Here is a 7760-nt window from a genome sequence, read left to right as displayed (position 1 = left end):
GGCGAGCTCAGAGCCTTCTCCTGATGGTGTCGGCAAACTCGATGACTTTTAACTGAGGCCGTTTCCTAACACTGCGATGTTTTGCTGACTCCCGTGGTGATGCCAAGATGGAAATAGACATGCTGGAATGTGTACTCATTTTCATTCAACATCTGGCCATCCTGTAGAAAACAAGGTAATTACAGAGACATGGGGATTGGTGAACCTTCTGAACTTGGCTGTGTGTTCTGTAAACACTCTGCTGTTGAGAGCTGTCCCACCACATGTCTGGAAACAGACAGGCCTTTCTGATGCAGCCGAGAAGCAGGGCATATTTCTGTGGCTTGTTTTCTGCTTTTACTTAAGGCAGTGGGAACTAAGGGTCATGGATGGCTGGGAGATGCTTGACGCATGAAACCGAGGGTGGCTTTGGACATTACTCCAGAGGGGTGAGAACAGATGTGCAGGTGACTGGCTTGTAGGGTGTGTGTGTCAGAAGAAACCATGATTTTCAACAGTGCTTATGAGCACCTTCTGAATCGAGCCACGTTCTTAGTTTGGGCTCAGTTGGGATGGGGATTATATGCAGATAAGCACTTGCCTGATATGGATTCAGAACTCTGGTCTTGTCAGGACTTGCAGGATCTGTGCGCAGTTCCCCTTGTGTGGTGAGCCTTCAAACGTCAGGATGGAGCCTTCTCAGTGGAGAACCTTCATTTTTTTTTTTTTAAATACATATTTATTAAGGTTTTACAAAACAAAGAATTTCATCATTTCAAAATGCATCATTTCCATACATAAAGCTCAAGAAAAACAAAAATATATGACAGAAAAAAAAGAAAAGAAGAAAAATAGAAAAACAGAAAAAAGAAAAACACTCTTTCTTAAATTTATAAAGTTCCATGCCCCTCTGTCTTGACCTCCTCACATCCCCCTTTTTTGTGTTCCACTTTACTCCAATCAGATTCAGCAAATTCAAAACCTTGTTTCAACCATACTTAATGTTATATTCTAATTATTATGTCCCCATTTTCCATTTTTTTAATCCGTACCTCATCTTATAAAATATGACATAATATTGTTCTGTTCAAAACCCCTTATCCTTTTTTTCTTAGATTCTTCTTTTCACACACCTTTGACCAAAGTCACACAAACCCTGTTACTTTTACTTCCCACATCCTATTGACACTCAAAGATTTTACAGTATTTTTGTAGATAGTCCTTAAACTTTTTCCAGTCCTGTTCCATCGATTCTTCTCCCTGGTCACGGATTCTGCCAGTCATTTCAGCCATCTCCATGTAGTCTATCACTTGCGTCTGCCATTCCTCCACGGTGGGTAGATCCTGTGTCTTCCAATATTTAGCTAGAAGTATTCTTGCTGCTGTTGTTGCATACTCTCAGTGGAGAACCTTCAGACCCTGGTCTGACTTCTCCCACCCAAAACAGCCCTTGCACCCCCAGGACAGGTAGGAGTATGAGAGGACTTCACAGCCAAAATCTTCCTAATCCCTGCCACATTCTGGCTTCTGGTTTGCTCCTCGACCCTGCTCTCCTCACACAGCTGCCCACAGTCCACCCCAGACACTGCCAGTGACTCTCCAACATGATGTACAGATCAAAGCAAGGATGGGGAGCATCTATGGGCCTCCCAGTTCCCAGAGTTCCCTGATCGTTAAACCACTCTGGGAATCGTAGCTCTTGGAGTGAAATAGGGGTCTCCTAGCAACTCTCAGCATTCTTAACAAACTACAACTGCCATAATTCTTTAAGGGAAGCCATGCCTGTTTAAAGTGGAATCATTGTGATTTGAATATATGGTTGGACTCCAGTTTCCATCAGCCCCAGAAGGCATAACCAGAGGCCATGGATGATGTATAGTCCAACAAATATCTGGGGAGTCAAGGTTGGGGAAGAAGAAGAAGAAGAAGAAGAAGAAGAAGAAGAAGAAGAGGAGGAAGAAGAAGAAGTGGTTTTTGGATTTGATATCCTGCTTTATCACTACCCGAAGGAGTCTCAAAGCGGCTAACATTTTCCTTCCCCTTCCTCCCCCACAACAAACACTCTGTGAGGTGAGTGGGGCTGAGAGACTTCAGAGAAGTGTGACTGGCCCAAGGTCACCCAGCAGCTGCATGTGGAGGAGCGGGGAATCGAACCCGGTTCACCAGATTACGAGGCTACTGCTCTTAACCACTACACCACACTGGCTCCTGGAAGACAGCACTACAGTCATGGATGGGAGAATGAGAGAGTTTTGTAGGAAGGAATGAGGCCAGTAGCTTGGGAGCCAAGGTTGACTGCCTTGGTGTATGCATAAAGGTAAAGGACCCCTGACAGTTAAGTCCAGTCGTGAACGACTCTGGGGTTGTGGCACTGATCTCACTTTACTGGCCGAGGGAGCCGACGTTTGTCTGCAGACAGTTTTTCCGGGTCATGTGGCCAGCATGACTAAGCCGCTTATGGCGAAACCAGATACATGGAGACAATTTCCAAAAGTTGTTTTTGCCAACCGGGTCTCCTGTTTCCCTTTGCATGGGGGTTCTGCAAATGGCCTCCGCCACCAGCTCAGTAGCGCATTCGCAGGGAGCCAAGACATTTTCTCTTCAGGTGTATCAAGGAATCATAATCTAATTTAGATAAATGAAGAGAAATGAAAACACACAGCGTTAACCGTGGCCTTAATTGCTTCATTTTGTGCGGGGTGGGGTGGGGTGCGGAATAATAAAATAAAATAAAATATAAGCAGAAGGCAAGACAGTGGGATAGGCAATTAGCTCCATGTTGAGGAGCGGCCGTGGGAGAAAACGCCGTGTAATTTACTCATCACTTTTGTCACTTCTGACTTAAGCGACGTGGTGAGGATGTGAAATGCTCAGTGCAGATCTAAATAGGGGGCAAACATTATCTTCCTGCAGCTGTTTACCGTGGCAATTTGTTTCTCTGGAAAAAAGAAAAGAGGAATGAAATAAATTGGTTAGTTTTTCCACGCCTCTCTTTAGAGGATGCCCAACCTACAGGGCCTAGTATTTATAATTTTAAAAGGACTGCATGTTGTGGAGCCAGGAAGAGGCAGGGAGGTGCCCAGGGGATAAATGCAGCCCTCTGAGCCTCTCTATCTGACTCTGCTTTCCTTTGGACCACATCAGGAAGGCCAAGAGGGGAGTCTTGTCATCTGGGCAGCCCAGGACCTCCAGACACACTGTAGGTCACTTTGACATCATCATCATCACTGTCATCATCATCATTATTAGGGTTTTTTACAGTTATCTCCCCCTTTTTATCATTCTTTTATTTATATATTATACATTTATTTACATTTTATACATTCTCCTTTTTTGGGACAAAATAATAATCATAAATAAATAAGAATAAAAATGTGCACCCAGCCACCCAGGCTGTTCCATTGTAACTATCCAACCTCCGAAATTTTAACACCTCTTGCAATGGTTTAGCCCCATTCCGTTTTAACAGTACAAATTCTACACCCTTCATATCTCCTCAAAATCATTCCTCCTGCATATTCCCCGCCTTACCTTAACGACACATGTTAATTTATCATGTAATAGCTATACCCCACACCGCTTTATACCAATCTTCCATTTTATATTCTTCTTGCCCCTTCCACTTCCTAGTTATAGTAATTCATGCAGCATTAGTTGCTCAATGTGTATACCCGCTTCATCTGTAGACCTCAGGATGGTTCACATTATAAAAATACAAGATAAAAAAACCCACACAAAATACATACTAAACACAAGAACAAGAACAAACCAATACACCCCCTCCAACAGATTTTAAAAGGGTACAGTGGTACCTCGGGTTAATTCGTTCTGGAGGTCTGTTCTTAACCTGAAACTGTTCTTAACCTGAGGTACTACTTTAGCTAATGGGACCTCCCGCTGCTGCCGCGGCGCGATTTCTGTTCTCATCCTGAGGTACAGTTCTTAACCCGAGGTACTATTTCTGGGTTAGCGGAGTCTGTAACCTGAAGCATCTGTAACCCGAGGTACCACTGGACTGGATGCTAATCAGACTTCACCCCTGGAGGTGTGCTCCATTCTCTCTCTCTTGAGACACACAGACGCCAACAACAAAAATCAAAGCTTCCATGAGCCTCAACAAGCATGGTCAATGGGCTGGGAGTTGTAGTCCAGCAACACCGCACCTGTTATAACCAGAGGCAGGATGGTCACCTGTCAGGGATCCTTTTGTGGAAGAGTTCCCACACTGGCAGTGGATTAAGATTAAATGAACTTTGAGGGCCCTCTCAACCCTGTGATTCGGTGGTTTCCCACCACAGATCCCCTCATAGGTTTCATTTATTACATGGGTAGGCAAACTAAGGCCCAGGGGCCAGATCCGGCCCAATCACCTTCTAAATCCGGCCTGTGGATGGTCTGGGAAATCAGCATGTTTTTACATGAGTAGAATGTGTGCTTTTACTTAAAATGCATCTCTGGGTTATTTCTGGGGCATAGGAAGCAGAATAAGAATAAGAGTTTGGATTTGATATCCCGCTTTATCACTGCCCGAAGGAGTCTCAAAGCGGCTAACATTCTCCTTTCCCTTCCTTCCCCCACAACAAACACTCTGTGAGGTGAGTGAGGCTGAGAGACTTCAAAGAAGTGTGACTGGCCCAAGGTCACCCAGCAGCTGCATGTGGAGGAGTGGAGACGCGAACCCGGTTCCCCAGATTGCTAGTCTACCGCTCTTAACCACTACACCACACTGGCCACCACACTACACCACATTTGTTCACCCCCCCAATATATTCCGCCCCCCCCAAGGTCTGAGGGACAGTGGACCGGCCCCCTGCTGAAAAAGTTTGCTGACCCCTGATTTATGGGATTCAGGCCACCATTTGAAAATCATTACCCCTGTGCAATGCTTCGTAACATATGGAGGAAAGTTTCTCCAGTGTCACAATAAACGAAGCATTTCGGGAGCAGAGAATGCATTCTCATCTCCCTTTCTTTGTATGTGCTAGCAACCCACTTCTCTGCTAAAATCCAGCTGGGATAATTATAGCATACCTCAAACCCTTCTTACAAACGTTCTGTTCCTTTCTCTCTCCCCCCCCCCCCGAATTCCATCAGCTCTTCATTTGTATTAAATCATAGAGTGTGTGTTGGAAAGGGGGGAGGGGGGTTGCCCCCTCAAGTGTTTCCAGAGAAAAATCCAATTAAATTGCCTCATAGGCGCTGACACTTTCCTTATTGATCTTATAACCTTCTCAAACAAGTTTAAAAAGATACTCAAACAAATCTCTTATAGCTACATTTGTATACTGATGGCAAGCAATGACAGTTAGCTTCAAAGATCTTTACAGACACAGCAAGGACTTTCTCTGAGATTTACTTGAAATCAATGGGAATCTTTGCACGGACTTCAAAGGGACATGGATTCAGTTCCCTAGAGATTCTTATAATGAATCGCTGGCTGCTGTTGTGGAACTCGGAAACTTCTGCCATTCCTATGGTTCAGTCTTCTCCAATCTGTTGCTCTCTAGATGGTTTGGAATACAACTCCCATCAGCCCCAGACACATGGCTAATGGTCAGGAACAATGGGAGCTGAAGTCGCTACCATCTGGAGTCTGCCGCATGAGGGTGATTGTCATGGGGGAAGAGGTATTCCTAAAGGACTATGGAGTCGTTGTCATCATTGCTGCCACCCTTCTCATTTACACCCTGCCCTTCCTTATGAAAGAGCCCATCATCACCAAAAAGAAAGCGAAAACACCAGTTTGCAGATGCTTACTGCATGCATAGATACAAATTTAGGAATCACTGTGTCAGGGAACTGCCATCGGAACTAGAGGAGGAGGCGAGGCCCCACAACAATGCTGGAGAGGGGCCAAGCAGGGAGAGAGGCAAGTCTCCTGTTGGGGAAGAAAATCAGCACTACACCAGAGATAGAGGGGGACCAATGGGGGAAGCAGAGAGCAGGCTCCGGGACTCTTCACTGGACACCAGCGGGGAGAGCACAGGTCCTCCGCTACCCACGCCCTCCCTGTGCAGAAGACTTCCGCGCAGGGAGAGTAGGAGGAGACTGGGCGTCAAACAACTTTTATGTTGGAAAAGGTTTAAGAAACGCCCACTGACGGATTCTGCCAGCGACTGAACAGCCACGGAGTGGATGGCTGTCCAGCGAGAAATGGTTTAACCAGCCAACCTAGCCCAGAGCGGCGGCTATTTACGCACAAGCAACCCCTAAAGCCATTACACACTGCTACAATGTATTGCAGATTTTAATATTGCACAGCTTGAAGCAATAGGATGCATAAAAACGGACTCTTCTTGGAACAAAAAGTTTTCCAGACACATAATATGATTCAAAAGCTTTACTGTTCAGACCTCTCTTCATATGAACTTTTTTCATAACAGGTACAAAAACATATCAGTGATACATCCAAAGAGTTCCATAAGACATATGCTCACCAAAGCATAGGTTCAACTTCTTACATATTTGAAATAATTCCCAACAGACCTAAATCAGAGGCATCTCTCCAGCCTTGGTTAGCCTGGAGCCCCCCCCCCCCCTTTCAGGAGAGAATCATTTACACATCTTTCTCCCACTGTGGTTGATAACAAAAGACCAAAGGCAGCAGCCTTCAAAATGGAGATGTGAAAGTAAATACCTTACTCACATGAGCTAAAGTTAAACACCCCACGAAGGAGCAGAGAACATCAACAGTTAATTAACAACCTATCTAGGTGCTTAGAGAACTCTTCTTAGCTTCAGTATACCCCAGTGGAATTTCCCAATGCCAAACCCTCAGCAAGACACATACAGGCATTTTCCATTTCTCTGTCAATTAAACAATTATACTTAACACCATGTATGTAGAAACCCAACACATCTCACCATAATACATAGATTAGTGAAAATAACAGACAAAAATTCATTACATTAGAGGTAATTTCAGGAATGTGTATACTGGGCAAAATCCGCTGCAAAAACATGGATATTAGGAGAAATACACACTAAAATACAGGCATGTATGGGATACTGATATGGAAATTTAGAATTCTGAGATTAAGATTGGAGAAACAGGAAAGTAGAAGAAACTGAAATTGCCCATGCCTATTCATAAGTGCTGGCATCTGGGGACCCAACTCCCATCATCCTCAGCCAGCCACACCTGGGAACTCAAGGTTGAAGAAGATTGGTGTAACTGACTGACAGTTCCCACCGTGTGAGGCTGCAGCTGCTGGAGACACCGTCATCATGTCCTGTCTCTGCTCTTCTCGTCCATCAAGCACTGAGCACTTTCCAGGCAGTGAGCAGGTAGCATCCTTGTGCAGCTGCCAAGCTCCTGCCATTGCTGATGTTCTGGATTCCCTTCCCTCTCTCTCACTCGGATGAGCGCTGAGTGACCACCATTGTAATTGCCCGCCATGCATCTGTGGCAGCTCCTGTACTTCAAAGCTCCTTGTGGATTGCCATTAGGAAGGTATCATTGCTATGTTGCTTTAGATGACCACTGAAAACCTCCCCTCCCACCAGAAAGCATACCCAGACATATAATTTAGTTGCCTATATTCATTTTTACATGTTTTACTGGTTTTTAACTCTGGCTTAAATTAGGATGATAATATGTCTGGGTTTTTTAAAAAATTAAAAAATAAAAATTGTTTTGTAGACATCACCTGTGCTTTTCTAGAAGTTTATTTGTTCATTGCTTATAGAGCTATTTGATTAAATGGTTTATAAATATTCCAAATAAGAAACACTCCAGAATTGCACAAGACTACTCGGAAGCGCTGTGGACATTTATAGGG

Source organism: Podarcis filfolensis (assembly GCF_964270895.1).
Source record: "Podarcis filfolensis genome assembly, chromosome: 14".
NCBI lineage: Eukaryota > Metazoa > Chordata > Lepidosauria > Squamata > Lacertidae > Podarcis > Podarcis filfolensis.
The sequence above is the reverse complement of the archived record's forward strand: the minus strand, read 5'-3'. Positions refer to the sequence as shown.